The sequence below is a fragment of the Topomyia yanbarensis genome, chromosome 3 (assembly GCF_030247195.1).
Source record: "Topomyia yanbarensis strain Yona2022 chromosome 3, ASM3024719v1, whole genome shotgun sequence".
In the NCBI taxonomy this organism is placed as follows: domain Eukaryota; kingdom Metazoa; phylum Arthropoda; class Insecta; order Diptera; family Culicidae; genus Topomyia; species Topomyia yanbarensis.
In genome coordinates, this window is record NC_080672.1 from 349,872,460 (window position 1) to 349,889,160 (window position 16,701).

Here is a 16,701-nt window from a genome sequence, read left to right on the forward strand (position 1 = left end):
CCTATTTCTTACAGAGCCTTCAATATGGGGCGTCTAAGAGACTCAATCGAACACGGGAAGTTATATATACCAGGGTTAGTACATTCACATATCTTTCTGTAATGTCACAGATTTATTTTACAATTTTCGGTCACAGATTTTTTTTTACAGATGACAGATTTTTGGCATTTTTCTGCAGAGTAATTAGTACGCCGCACAGTGGATCCACTCCATACAATTGCTGGACAAAACCTCAAAAGTAGTTTAAAATGTGAACAGAAACATTTTGATTTCCTAGGGTAGTCCTTAGTATCGAGTTAGCTAGGATGGTTCCAATTTATCGAAATCTGGTGAATAAAAAATGATGTAATTTTATACATTTGTTTGTAGATCTTCAGTCCAATCTGAATATCATCGAAGAAAAAATCATACCTTCATAGCTCTTTAAGAGATAATCCTCATGTACGAATTTATAAACGTATGCGTTTAGAATAGTTGTAAAAGCTAGCATATCTTAAGGTGATTGATAGAATGCCTTAAATTTTTGTTTTATTGGTCTATTTATTTATAGTTATCGCCAAAGCTATTAAAAGATGACAGGTTTATTTGATTATGATGAAGATATCAAATCATTCCGTACTATGCTCTATTCACAGTTGCTTATACGATGCATACTGCAGCTAAGCTTCTCAATACTCTTCCATTGATTTTCAATTCCAATGATGATATGAATATCTCTCCTTGTGGGTACTGACTTGGTTTTTCGTACAAAAATATCCTGAGCATACTTTGCACTGTATGTGTATGCTTTGAAATAGAGGCGTGAGCGTTTTTGCCTGAAACTCTCGTCAATTTGGAAGTGAATCATTGAGGGAGATTTTGAATTTGATTGTTGATTGTGATAGATTCAATAGGGAGTTTTCACTTGAAAATAAATGTTGCATTACTGGCCAATAACTAAAAATCGAGTTAAAAAGAACACTTCCCACACTCACGTGTTTACCTTTCATCGGCCACCAGTAAAGCTAACGACCAATACCTACCAAAGAGACAGGATTCATGGAAAGATATAATAATAGTTGCAGTTAGTTTGCCTCGTTAGCTTCTATATATTTGAATTTTTCTATACTGCATATAACTGTGAAAATGTAGAAACACGAGTCATAGTGGCAAGGCGGTTAAAGAATACTTATATTTGTATCAAGGAAATTGCCCCAAACCCTGAATTTACAAGCAGCGTTCAGAAAAAGAAATCCACCGGTGAATAATAATGCAAAACTTCATGAAATCAAGAAATACCATGCGTCTCCATGAAAAAAACTAATTTTACAATGTCCAAATACCAACCTTCGGCGCAAAACGGCGCAAGATGGCACTATGATTTTTGAAAACTAGATAAAATTCTACGTCAGTTGTACTAGATGAGATCCTTTAACACGCTTTTACCGATAAAGAGATGACACTCTGAATGTAAATAAGTCCGCGTTGAACAACGTAGTTATATTGATTTTATTGGCAACTTTTTAAATACTCATTACTTCTCAAATCGAAAAACACCATTGAATTCCTGAGATGATTTTCTATTAGAAATGCCAATATGTGTTGTTAAATTATCATTGTAGTACCTATTAAAGCGAGATGAATTAGAATTAACAAAAAAAAATTGTCACTCAAATTCTTGCAGATTTTCAAGACCCTGTACGGTTCAAAAAATGTAGCACTTATATTTTTCACTCGATTGACTCAAAATTTTGGCGAATACAGCTTTAGGTAATGTACATTTAGGAAAAAATATAAAAGGTATGAAAATCGAAAATAAATTTTGGAGGTTTTGACCGGTCCGGCCCCACTGTGCGCCGTGCTACCAGAGGAGAGTGGTAGTGGCAAAATATTTGCAGGGGATCTCAACGCCCGGCACGGGTTGTGGGACAACAGAAGGCGGATCCGGAATGGAATCGTTCTTGCTGACGACTTCGAAGCCGGCCAATATAACATCCTCGCCCCGGAATGTCCGACGAGAATTTCGAGTCCATCCCGTACTGGATATCTTCATCACCAACATTGCTACTGATAATTCATAGGTTCTGTTCAGCGAGTTGTCATCCGAGTTGTGGTACTGACGCTGAGTGCCAGAGCCGAAGCACTCCATCATTCGAATCGGGGAAGCTACCATCGCGCCAACTGGGAGGCGCTTCAGCGGCACAGCAACGTTTACCACAGTCCATTTACCACTGGATTTCCTGGTGGACATTTACACGGCGCTTGAATCCACCTAATAAGCGATCGCTTTTGCCCGCGACAAGGCGGTACCCGTGCTGCAAAATCAGGTGAGCAACTCTTTCCAAATTGATAACATTAACGGAGACAACATCAGGCGATAAATTTTTACTATGCGCGGAAAAAAAGTTCCCAAAATCGTTAGTAAAGTGACATTAATTCTGGAACAATAACGTTTTTACGTTACGCATGGACAAAACTAATAAGTTTTATACTTGTGTTCAATTTGCCTTGCGTAACGCCAGCGTAACGCTTTTATTAGTGGAAATATTTGTTTTTGTTTTGTGAACTTTGGTCACGGTTTCCGCCGTCATTACCTAATCGATTTGATGTACGTGAACTAGTACACAACTTTATGAACATACTTCGTAAAACAAAAGGATGACTCATGATGTTATTCATAGATTTAGGAACATTACTTCACAAAATCAAAACAGTCTGGATACTTCTTCGTGGACTATTTCAGGAAACTTGGAATTTTATTCATGAATCCATTCAATCCTCGTGAACTAATTCATAATTCTTAATATTAATATACTAATCACGAACTAATATCCGTGCTCGAGAAATAGTTCACGAAACCATACAATATTATTCAGTCTACTTTTTACCTCTGCCGCAGTCAGACCTACAATCGTTCTAGTGTGCATTGTCTCGAGAATAAAGGAAACTTCAGATTATTCTTGTCAGGGACCATCCATAAATGACGTAGCATTATATAGGGGAGGGGGGAGTTTTGTAATTTGTGATGATGTGTGACGACAGGGGAGTAGGGGGTCATGTCATGCTACGTAGCTTTTTTAAAGGGAATAGGGGTTGACCTGATGTCACGACAATTTTACGAGTTTCATCTAACTGACATCGTTTTTTTTTATTATTTTTTATTTTTTTACGGGGACAAGTGGAGAGGTAGGGTTACCGTCAAGCTACGTAATTATCAGGGGGGGTATTTAGAGTTTTGTGACGAAATGCTACGATGGGGGAGGGGGTGTTGAATATCACTCAAAAAATGCTACGTCATTTATGGATGATCCCTCATATTGACGAAAAAGCTCCACTCTAACCAAACGCGGCGGTCATTGACTTAAAATTTTGTTCAATACGACCGAGTTTTTGTGAAGTAAGGTAAAAGTAAAAATGAAACTTAGGCTTACGGAAGTCTTGTACCTTCAGTACCATCATCTTCGCAATGCAGTGTTAATATCATTCAACACGTTAGCACCGACTAATAGGTCATGACACTCGAAAACAATACTTTGTCCACTTTAACGGTCATTCGAAATATATTTGTAGTTGGGGCTGTAGCCGACAAACATGCGAGGGATAGACCACTAGTGAAAAATTGTAATACTCTAGGAAACGAGTGCTTGTGGCCGTGTATAAAAGGTGGAGCTAGTGTCTGGGTAAATAAGCGGATAGTTATTTTTTACAGGAATTTCTTCGTAGTGTTATGTCTGTTAGTCTGTGACGTTAGCACAAGCAGAGCGTTTCGTTTTGCAGAACAATTTAAAACACGTGGGTGAAAGTTACAACGTTGGAATTAAGATCCCCGTTCATGTTGAAAATAATTGTAATGTAAGGCCATATGACCTATCACCTTGTACCCCTCCTGAGCCAATTGCGAAATGCATGTCGAAATACGGAGAAGTAGAATTCGTTACAGAAACTTCTTTCCGTGTACTCCTAATGACAATGGACAGTGAACAAAAACTGCGTTGAGCACCAAAAATGCTGTATAGAGCCACAAATCGTGTTCGTGATATAGTTCACAGAACAAGATACCGCGAATCAGTCACACTTTTATATTCCTATTCGTATTGTCACGGTACTGCGAGTAAAAAATCCGATAAAACCAAAAAAAAATAGCAGGTCGCGATAAGGTGAAGACAAATTACGTATATCATAATAAACCTGTTGATGGCATGAACATGAGTCACATCACTCCGCGTGTCAAATTAGAAAGTAAACTCTAGAGTAAAATATCAAGATGACATGGAACTAAATTACGAAAATCGTGACTAAGCTCCTAACATCATGAACATAAAGTGTGACGAGAATATCAAAAATCGTGACTAAGATCCTGAAATCATGAACATGAATCTCTCTACTCATGACTAAAATATCATGATAATGTGAACAGAAATTATGAAAATATCGACTAAGATCCAATTATTCATGAAAATAAAACACGCTACTCCGACAGAAAAATCCGAAAGTAAAGTCATGAATAAAATTTCATTTTAACGTGATGAGAAAACACAATAATCGCGAATAAGCTCCTGCAATCATGAACATCGTTTAACTGTCGGCTGCGTATACCAAAATTATGAACAAAAATTAAACATATCCAGGGAACAACCACAGTAACCCTACCAAACATTCGAATGTAACGTCATGTAACTAGTACACAGTTTCATGAATACAAGGGTTATTATTTATAATTTCAGAAACTTGGTCACGGTTTTCGTAAATCATGTAGTTCACGAAATTGTGATCTTTTTCATGAATTTATGAACGAATTTTTTTTCCGTGCACGGTTTTCTATTTAGGGTTATTCATGTGTCAGTTTTGGAAGTTCGTAAAAGGGATTGTCAGAAAAAAACTACAACAAATCTCTCCTCATTCAGGTGGGGTAGGTGGGGAGGGGGTTTAGAATGGTTTCAGCGAGGAAAAAACACATTTTTTGTAATATTTTTAGAACTTTGCGTTAATTGAATTGATCAAAGCTTTTATACATTATAGTGTATCATTTCAATAACATGCTGTAATTTTTCTATGCAAAAATATCGACAAACGACTCGGTGACGAAGCTTTTTGTAGAACGTCTCTTGAAAAACATGATTTGCGGTGTTACCTGCCGTTCAAAAACCACTTAACCGATTTCTTTCAAACTTTGCATACACATTCTATGTAAACAATATCTAACCATATTACGATAACATGAACAGAAGTTACAAAAATCGCGACTAAGATCCTGAAATCATGAACACAAATCACACAACTAGTGACAAAAATATTAAAAATCGTAACAAAGATCCTGAAATCATTAACATGAATCACTCTACTCATGACTAAAATATCACGATAACCTGAATATAAATTACGAACATCGCGGCTAAGTTCTTGAAATCATGAACATTAATCCCGCTAATGTCATGAGAATTCACAAGAATCGCGAATAAACTCTTGAAATCATGAACAACATTTGACTGTCGACTGTGTATTCCCAAATCATGAACAAGAACCACAGCAAAAACTAAACATGTTCAGGGAACAACAACAGTAACCTAGGCAAACATTCTAATGTAACGCCATGTATATATTCGGGGCGAACTGGGTTTTTGAAAATACAAATAGTTTCATGAATACGAGGTCTATTATTCATAATTAATTCATAATAAACTTGGTCACGGTTTTCGTAAATCGTTCAGTTCACGAAATCGTGACCATTTGTTCATGAATTTATGAACGGATTTTTTCCGTGTACAAAAGTGAGCATTGTCTAATCAAATCGATTCGCTAAATGTATTATGCTACTTTCCATCAATTTTTTAACGATGACTATATTTACTTTGTGTAACATAGGTATCACATGTTACCCCGTAATCTATTTTCCACTTCAGTGCCATTGTTTGCTGACCAACTAGATGTATCAATATTGATATTTGCAAGCAAATGTGTTATGGACTCTGTCGTGTCAACAAACGGAATGCACATACGCATCGCATCTAGGTATTTGTTTCCATTCCTGAAATCTACACAGCAGATGTGCGCTTAAATTCAATTTGTTTGTTTGCGATTCCATCAACAGCGAATGGGAGTACCATTAATGATCGATCGGCTATTAATCGGTCTGCTCCGTGAATGTGTACACGATACCTGTTAATCAGTCTGTTTTATATTTACTTTGATGTCAGTTCGTTCACATTTACTCCTGTAACGAGTGCCGCGGCTAACGTTAGCCGTTTTTGCGACGGAGCATTTGTAGATTAGGATTTTCAAACAAGCGTTTAATTGAAACCCGATTATTTATAGTCCCAGTGCATGATTGGGCGATGGAAAATCTCATCTTTGGAGTCAGTGATTGTCACTCATTGCGGACTGAGACTAATGTGGAATAAACCATAGAATCTCACTGGGATTCACTCAAATCATTCGTACACGCAAACGAAAACTACCTAAAATTGAGTTCTTTTGACTCAATCTCGAGGTATCGTGGAGGAAGGTGAAATTAGGTAAACCGTGTTGAAGGTAGTTTCCATTTAATTACGGCAAAAATTACAACTCATTGATAGGTTTTTATACTCAAAAATAAGTTGAATTTACCTAATTTTGAGTATACCCCAAACAACTCAAAAGTACCTTCCTCCACGGAAGACGTTGACTGAGTCGAATATCTCGTTTTGTTTTTGACAACACTAATAAGTGCGAAAGCGACGCACAACTCAAAACTAAGTTAAAAGAACTTATTCTGGAGGTTGTTTTATTTTACCGTGTAGAACAAAGGAGGCGCACAGTTTCTCTTGAGCTCTTCGCTTCGGTCTCCTAAGGCTATGGCCTGTCAACGACTAGTGGCTTCTCCGCAGTATTAAACAATATTTGTCTGTGATATGAATGGATAGTCGATAGTCACAAGAGTAGTTTGCTGGTTTTGAATACTATTATTACCTCATTTATGTGGCTTTATCTGGAGGCTATTGAGGGCGTAATGTAAACAGTCTAGATGTTTTGAATAACCCTTGCAAGTCCAACCTTTTCAAAGAGTTCCAAATCTATTTTAATAAAAATGTGTACTTCTTCTGTAGATGCTCTTCAGTTTTCATCTCTGATTTTTTCCGGCGGAAATCAATGGCACTAAATACAATAACTCTAGTAATATGTGCAGATAGTAGCATTTAAAAGAAGGCAATAGTCCCAGTTTTTCGCTAAGTTTTGTTTTGCTAGAAAAAGATGCTTTAACCAGTAGTTATAGCTTTAGCGCTATTTACAAACAACCACGTTTTTAAATGAACATGGTTATTTATAAACAACGTGGACATGTATTTGTTAAAGAGCTATACAGAATGCTTCAGCACTGACCCCACGCCCAAGCTGGTTTCATAACTCCAATCATTGTTTGGTTTGCGTAGTTCGCGAGGCGGTGTTATGTCTTTCATATTGCACCTGATGCTGCGTCAGTGGAGCATTCTGGTAGAGCCTTTATGATTTCGAGAAGTACGACCGGTCGAGTTCCAGGATGAGATACGAAATAATTTGTTTGCAAAGGCATGGTAGATGTATGCTTCACTTTATACCGATTACAACTGGGTTAATCGAGATAATTTACCAGATGAAGATGCCAGTGAATGTATGTACAGCTAATTATGTGCATCCTTCAAGTTTCTCTGATGAAGTAGTAGTATACCATACTATTTAAAGCGAAGAAGAAATTATATACCGTATCACAGAGAAACATTTTCACGCAAATGGTATGATATCGAGAACACATCCGAGAACCTTGGTTTACATCCATCGACACCCGCTTCGATGTACCAAATCGTAACGCCGGTGGTGTCGTGAAAACTTGCAAATAGAAGCTGACAACAGTTTTAGGGGTACTATACAAAGTGGATGCTCGAAAAATCGAAAAAAAATTGCATATTCTGAAAGTACATACTTTCAAAAATATCTGTGCGAAACTTCATCCAAACCGGAACACTAGATTTCAAACTACAGCCGTTCGTAGCGCGCTGGTTCCATCCACGAATGAAGTTAACAAAAAACTTTGAATGCAATTATCTCAGAATGGAGTTTTTTGAAGTTAACGTGATATCTCAAAAACTACTCAACCAATTTTCAATGAAATTTGATTTTTTTTTAATTTCTATTACAGAGGTTTTAACCTTAAGGACATTCGCCTCTTCGGGTTAGAAAAATCTCTTATTTAAAATTTCTATACCTATGTGCGGGGTCGGGACTCGAACCCAGGTGCGCTGTGTACAAGGCAATCGATTTACCAACTACGTTACGACCGCCCAAAAAAAAAATGTTGATTTAATTTGTTCATATTTTACATTTTCGTTTACATGTGCGGTTAATTTTGCACCTTAAAATTTTCGACTTGTTGTAATGAATTTTTGTTTAAACACCTAAAACATTTTTTGTCACGACAGTTTTTTCTATCGAAAATTTTTTTTTAAGGAAGCCAAATCCGGGGGACCATTTTCTTGACATTTTTTAATTCAACTTGTTTTTATTTTCTTATAGATAATAATACAAAAAAAATTGAGTTTCGCTTTTTCAAACAAAATTCGCATTAAAATTTAAAAAATACCACGAACTCAGCTCACCCTTCAACTTTGTATATAACCCTTTAAAACTCTAATAGCGGTAAGCTTGAACCTGGTTGGTACCGCCACACGGTACTATCTTTGATTTTGGGCCTGAGTTTAGTCCGGCCTAAGACGTTAGTACCTGTCATTGCAGAAATGGCTGCATCCTGAAACCAAATGAAAACAGTGTAAAAGGCCGCCATGTTCCTCTTGCATGCATTTCAATAATTTGAATCAATTTTTCGAACTTTATGTGCAATATTATGGCTCATGATGCACACAAACCATATGAGGACAAGTAAGCAAGTTTTATCCCGTACGATAAACAGGTGTAATAGAATTTTAAATGCATTTTTTTAAATATTCTTTATCGTCCTATATCTAGAAGGTGCTACACGCTCATTTCAAAACGCCACATCGAAGAGTTATATTGCAGGTTAGTAGAAGTCGAATCATATTGAAACAAACTGTCGAAGGAAATTTTATAATTAGATTCAGAGATGAAAATTGTTTTCGTTCGTTAGTTTACCTATGGCTATCAAAATGAGTAAAGTTTAATTTGCTCACAATTTTTTAGTTATTTTTACATGAGGAAAAGAATATATAATTACAATTTGTTCCCTTTTCTAGTTGTATCTTCTCACAAAGAACACCATAAGCGAGTGGAAGTTTATTTATATTATTACTGCTTTTGAAAGAGTTCAAAACTAAGATTGAATAAAAAATTGTAAATGAAGCCATGTCATATAGCCTAAGTAACACTTTTAAATATGACGGAAAACAAACTGTTACAAATATTCTCATTTTGATCGTTATTTAAATGTTATCGGAGCTTGCTTGTATTGTTTCGTAATTTATAATTTTCTAGCATATCTTGAACGATTTGCATTTCCGCTGTAGTACAAATTTTCGTTTAATTCTTTATGATAGAACAGATATGCACAGGGTATGAAAGAGCTGTGAAAGCTGAGACTTAAATCGCTTAAATCGTGTCGGAACTTAAGGGGGGTTGTGTAAGGTATAATCGGCAAAAAATTGGATACTTTAATTTTTTTTCGATGCAAAGATTGTCTTTTCAGTCAGGCGCCACATCGAAAACTGTACACCATAACTCAAAATCTACTGGACCAAACGTTGAGACATTTGCACAGTTGTTTTTCACAGCATTTCACAAGTAGTTAAGGGAGCTTTTATTTTTTGGTCGATTTTCGATTTTTTCGTAGTACTTTGAAACCAAAGTCCGATTATTGCTAAAACAACGATTAACATGTTATTGTAAAGTAATAATAGTGCAAAATTCAGAACGATTGGTCCAAGAAATTTTGTCTGCATCCAGTATCAGGTTCAATTTGTAAATTTATAATTATCAATTCATTATCAGACAGATGGCAGACTATAGGAAGTAATTAATTATAATTTTTATTAATTAAAATTACTGGACTTTGGTATTTCAGGCATGATTGGATAATCGTGCTGATAATTTGAATTACTTCATTTTCAGCAAAGTAGGTCTGCCAAATTCTATATGCATGGTTAGTAGACTAGTTGGGTAGGATGGTATAATAAGCCCCACCATGCTAAAATTTCAGATTTCCATTCCATGGATGACATAATTATCTGAAGCAAATAAATAATTTTTATGGCATTTTTCATCTGTTGCAGAACAGCAACTGATACAAACTTTTCAAAAGATGTAAGCTTCCACTCTTTTTCTATAAGCATTTGATTTAATTTGGAACAGTCAGATTTGGCTGAACTGACAAACTACTAAGTGTAATGTTAGAGAAGCTATTCAAGCCCTTGGAGTGGCTAGCGCCTAACAATACAACTCTATAACGTTCTCGATAGTATGCACGATTATTAGCAAAATAACGTTTTAGCCAATTATGGATCTTAACCCTTAAAGGCGCAAAGCAATTTTTTTCAAATTTTCTGAAAATTGTCTCACAGCTTTAATTCGTTACTCTGATAATTTTAAGATGGTTTTCGCAATGTTGTTTTAAAACAACATTGCGCATTTAAGGGTTAAATAATAAATTGTTTAAGCGGTTACTCCACTGTAGAATTTTAAAACAATCGATTTTCTATTTATTAGTCTAAAATGTGCTTTAGGATGTAGAAAATGATATCCCAAAACATGGAGAACGAAAACAATTCAAAAATTTTATTTTCAATTTTGCCGCAACGCATCTTATGTATAACCCATGTGTATTGCAAACTTTAACCGCGTTTTTCTCGAAACCACTAGCCGGAAATGTAACTCGAGCAAATGATTTTTGGTCGCTTTGAATTTTTCACAGTATATTCAAAATTGATTTTTCTAGTCACGTACGCAGGATTAAATTTTTTATTGCTTACCTTTTTATTAATTAACGATTTTGTGTTGATTTTTATGACATTCTCTACGTATTTTCACTCAAAACAGCGCCATTTCGCTTAAAATCAAAATATCCAAAAAATCCTACGTACATCGCTATCAGAGATGCCAGATTTGCAGACAAGTCTGCAAATTCGCAGACTTTTAATTTATGCTGCAGATTTTTTGGATAACGCAGATATTTGCAGATTTTCTAGTTTGGTTGCAGATATTTGCAGATTTTTAAGTTTTGTTGCAGATATTTGCAGATTTTTGAATATAAAGTCTTTTGGTTACACTAGCTTTCCTGACATTTTTTGTTCTTCCCAGACTTTTAAAATTATTATTGCAGACATTTGAAAAAAGTACCTGGCATCTCTGATCGCTATTGACATAAGGAATCAGAAAAACTTTAGTTTTTGGCGCTAGGTCAAAAATCACGGCAGATAGATTTCCGACCGTGGACCCCTTCCAAAAAACGCGCATGAGGTGAAAATGCTGCAGAGCCGCCATCTTGTGATGAAATTGCTCGAAAAAATTATTTTATTTGATACAATACTTATGTTATAAATCCCATTCAACAAGATGTCGATTCACCATTTTATTGAGCAATAAAAAAATTCTCGAAATAATCAGACTATTAAATGGCATAAACAGTGAATTTTAAATTAACTTTATTGTACAGTTTTTTAACATAGCCGTGTATTACTGATCAGAACGCAGCAATGCAAATGGCAGCATCATGTTACCGGAAGAAGTCAAAAATATGCAAAAATTTGTCATGCTTCTCTTGCATACATTTCGTTATTTTCAATCCTCTCTTCGGCTTTCTTCTGGATAAATATGGCTCTCTTTGCTCGCAATAAAGATGGCAATAAATAAGCCAGTTTATCAGGTAAGAAAGACAAACACTGTCGAACTACACTAATAAAATAAAATACCAATTAATGCGTAGAAAACTACGCATTTTCAATAAAAGTGGAATAACCCATTAAGGCTGTGAACCATTTGGTGAAATTTTTAACTTTTAGTTAAAATCTGATACTTCGAAAGTTATTTTCAAAATAACCCTACTCTGGAGCATGGTTAAAATTGACAGAGCGATAGTTAAATTTGACAGCTCGATGGTTAAAATTTTGCACATGATGCAGAATAAAAAGGTGGCAACATTTTCTGTACCTAATTAAGGTTGTCAACAATTTTTAATACAAAATTAAGGGATAAAGATGGAAACGATAACGTGTTGTGTTAAGATTTGTTTGGGTTATTTCATGATGTGGATGTTTACTTTTCGAGGGTATGACTGCCATACTTAATGTAATAAGAAAAAACTAATTTTAAATATCGACAAATGTTCACACCTCTACCAACTTGTGCTAATCGCAGCTGTCAATTCTAAATAACTATCCTTATGCCAACTTTTGAAATAGTTCGCTCTCTCGGTTAAATTTTTCCATTCAAGAGAAATTAGCTTTCGAACCGTCAAATTTTAACTAAAGGTCAAAAAAATCGCCAAATGGTTCACAGCCTAAGTGGGTAAAGAGTTCGTATCCATAAATGAATACAGCTCTTGTACGTCAACCTGGGTGTGTTTTACCCTTTATTTTTCGCAGAACTGTTACAACAAAACTCGTGAAAAATATCCATTCATGAAAATCGCGCCAGAATGAAAAATACTGTCAATAGAATTATTTCTGAATTAAAAAAACATGAAATAATATTCATTTCACATTATTGTCTCCTTAACTACTTAACAAAATAAAACCGCCAACTGGATATATTTTTAATGGCTGGATCTTTTAGCTGCTCTAAAAATGCCAAACGCATATTTGCATCATCCTCAGTAGTTTAAACAGCCGTTTTTATGAGCATTGCCGAAATGTTCCGTTTCCGCCACGTACTCAGATGCAGGCCGGTAATTTACAGTTTCCGCTACGAATCTTAGTTTGCAGGTTAACTCGCTTAAAATAATTCTTAATGACTTTTCACTCATTATTAAGATCAGTATATCCATTGAAATTATCTCATCGAGTAGTTGTGAAATGGATAAAAAGCACCAATTGTTAGAAGCAATAAAATACCCATTTTTTGACAGCTCGAATAACTTCCGAAATGGGCAATTTGAATACATAAAATGGGTAAAGATTTTTTACCGTGTTTATCTACCCGTATTTTTTATTTCCTCGTTCTTTCCTTCTCTCTACACGCTTGATTCAAATTACACATCAAAGGGTTACAATAGAGCACGTTTGGATAAATTGAGATCAATTCAAAGTTGTTTTTGTGAATTAGAAACAGAACTACAATAAAAATTGTTTTGATTCTTTTCTTTTTGCTTATAGCTTAGAGAATAAGCGGGACCATTTAATTCGTTAATATAAATCGATAACATATTTTCATGAATTATTGCCCATATATCTATTGTATCACAGATCAAAGAAAGTAAATAACGGAAGAAAATTATTGTTTTTAGGCGATAGATCCAAACAAATGACAATTGGATATAGATCGTAAAATGCAATATTTTATGAATTTACTTACACTGGTCGTTGACATTGAATCAGAATGTTAACCGCTTAGAAACTAACTCCACAAATACCCTAAGCTAAGAGTAAATAATTGATTTTAAATATGTGCAATGTTCCAATAAGAATAAAATCACATAAAACATCTGAATACAAAATGTTTTGAAATTTATTGTGAACACAACGGTGATCAATATATTTATTTCGATTTTTGGCATAAATCGTTCCAATTTGCATTGATGCATTATAGAAATATATCTATATTCTGTCTGCAACAGTGCAAAAAAATTAAATGTAACGCTCGTGAATATAAATGATCATTCTGTCAAAGTTTAATTTTCTATTTTCGCTGAAAAACGTGTATAATTTTAATTCGCAGACCTTCATTGATAATTGATCTTTATTCCAAACTTGTGAAAATTCACTTGAAACGAAAATAAATGTTCTCCCCACGTCGATAGGTATCATATTCAATTAGAATGACACTCACAGTTCATTTTAAATTCAAATTGAAATATTTTAACCAATTTTTTAATCAAAGTATGAAATCTCGACAAACATATAATTCCGGCTTAAAAGCCAACTGTCAAAATTCTCTTTGAAAGGGAATTCCGGACAAACCGTTACTCGCCAATCACAGATGTTGGCAGTAAACAAAAGAGAAAAAAATTCTCTTGTATTAACTGCTATGAACTGTGTTTATCCAGCGACGGTTTGTCCGGAATTTCCTTTCAAAGAAAATTTTGACAGTTGGGTTTTAACCAGTAATCATATTTTTGTCGAGAAATAACTATTATGGCACCAGTTACAACCGATGGTTCAGCCACCTCTAACTCGACGAGCGCCTATTCAAACTAAAATAAAAACATGCATTTGTATATCAATTTATTTTCTTTTGTGCATATTATGTCACTCAAAGTACTGTACATCATCGGCCAACTTTCAACTATCCAACACGTTAAAGTTCTATGTTCAGAAACATATCGGCAACAAGTTGACAAAATTGTTCTCAAACTCTATGGAACGAGATATTTGGCGAAGAAAAGCTATTTTACTGCAAGAAAATATCGGAATGAATTTACTCATTTTCTTTAACTTGAATTTGTTGTTTTTTAACATTGACGTGTAACGCAGATCAGAACGCAGCCATATAAATGACAGCATCGTTTGATTAAAGCTTACCAAATATTTTAGGCCGGTTTAAAAGTTAGTCCGGTTTAAAAAGAGTTAGTACGGCTTTGTGCTTATGGCTATAAATCTATTTGATATTTATTTTATAAGTTTAACACGCTTGCCGGCATTTTTTCCATAAAATCATATAAAATAATACAAATCTACTTTTGCAGGAATGGTTTCCGATAAAAAAAATAAAAAACTTTGACTATTATACGCTGGATAAGTTTTATTAAAAATATTATCTCATCATTAAAAATCTTTGTTCCTCACGAGCAAGCAACCGATTTACCCACCTCTCCGCGTGTGAAGTAGACAGAATTTTACAAATTAGATGTATAAGAATGGTAAACATAGTCAGATATAAGTGGACGTGTAAGGTTTTACTTCAGGTTCAAGTGATTCTATAATTTTTATATGAGCTTAGCGTCGAGCTCTACTCTGCTTCAACATCGTTGAAAGTTTTGGTTGGTTCTCCATATTAAACATTTCTGGTTCGAGGTTTTCAAAGTTCATATTCTCGTGCTCAGGTTTTTCGATTTTAATAATTCAAATTGTCAGGGTCGAGTTCGACAAAAATGAAACCATACCATCTCTAGTGGACATTCGAACTAAGGTGAGCCGCGTACATATGTAAGTACACCATCCACAAACGGTGTAATCTGACTTTCATAGCTGTAAGGCGTTGTTTGAGGATGAAGAGTACCCCGTCAAGATGGAGGAATGGTGGAGTAGAGCGGGTTAAACGTCCATTGTTTGAACTATGTCCAGAGTAGTAAAAATTTCTTGGTAAATACTCCATAATGTGTAACCTTCAATGAAGCGAATTATTGCTTCTAATTTCTGGAATATTTCATGTAGTTTTTAAACGTTAAATCTGAATTTCTTAACACTGAGGCTATTCTATGTCAGGCTATTAAACAGATGGGCAAATATTGCTAATTTTGTAGACTATCATTAAAATATCACACTTTTCAATCAATATCTACCAAAATATGGCAACAATAATTTTGATCGTTTCTCATTTGTATTTTGGATATATTGCAAAAATGTTTTTTGGAATACTTAGCTCTAAAACTAATAAATCTGGAGCACTTTTTCAAACAGACAATGAGACACTCCCATTGTTTACTTTCTCTTCTGTTAATAATTCAGCGCGTTTATATTTTGCCTAATATATCATTGCATAATATACTAGGCAAAATCGTCTTTCGATCTGTACTATAAAACAAATGAAATTTTTTGTGTGAAGCTGTAATAATCGAAAGAGAAAGTAAACAATGAGAATCTCTCATTTTTAGATAGTCTATTTGGAAAAGTACTAGAGAAATGTCTCTATTCTAGGAATATATGCGACACAAAAAACCACAAAGTTGAGAATTCATTTGACTAGACTACTACAACTGTCCTGACATTACACTATGACAATTTACGAAAAATAAGTAGCAATTTGTCAATAAATTTAAACTTGTAAATATTGATTTTATTTACGCTCCAAACATGATAATGCTCTGAAACGAATGTATTTCGGAACTTAAACTGCGGGACTTAGTTAGATTGTTTCGTTCAGTGTTGTTCTCAACTTCTTGATATTCCTGATATGATGCAACTGGACCAAGTCGATTTCCAACCTTGAAAAAAGCCACAGTTTTTTCTTGAAATCAATATTCCATACTGTTTACAGACGGTCACAGATGTGAGCCTTTGCAATCAATCGATATTATGTTTAATCTAAACGCACAAGTCGCTTTGAGATTCATACATTTTCAATGTTCGCATTCTTTGCTGCAAGAGTAGAATTACAGATTTCTTAAAATATTGTTTATTTTTGCATGAGTTGTTGGTGAGGTAGATTTTTTGTTATATAATCCGACAGCCGTTTTTGCATTCGTTTATTGTGCCTGATAATTGTAATTGTTTATTGGGGTTTTAACCTGACGGTCATTCACCCATACTTGTGACTGATACTGGGAGTCGTCGAAAGCGAAGATGTATATTTTAAATGATAATAGCAGTATCCCTATGCAACAGATTGTTAGTTCGAAGACGGCACCGGTGGTAAGCACTGTTGAGTCACCTC

General features: G+C 34.8%; 1 protein-coding gene across 5 annotated transcripts in view; it reads right to left on the reverse strand.

Annotated features, from left to right (window-relative positions):
* LOC131692469 (protein FAM133A) overlaps positions 1–16,701 on the reverse strand; it is a 244,920-nt gene that overhangs the window by 20,990 nt on the left and 207,229 nt on the right. The gene's annotated exons all lie outside the window — the stretch shown is intronic.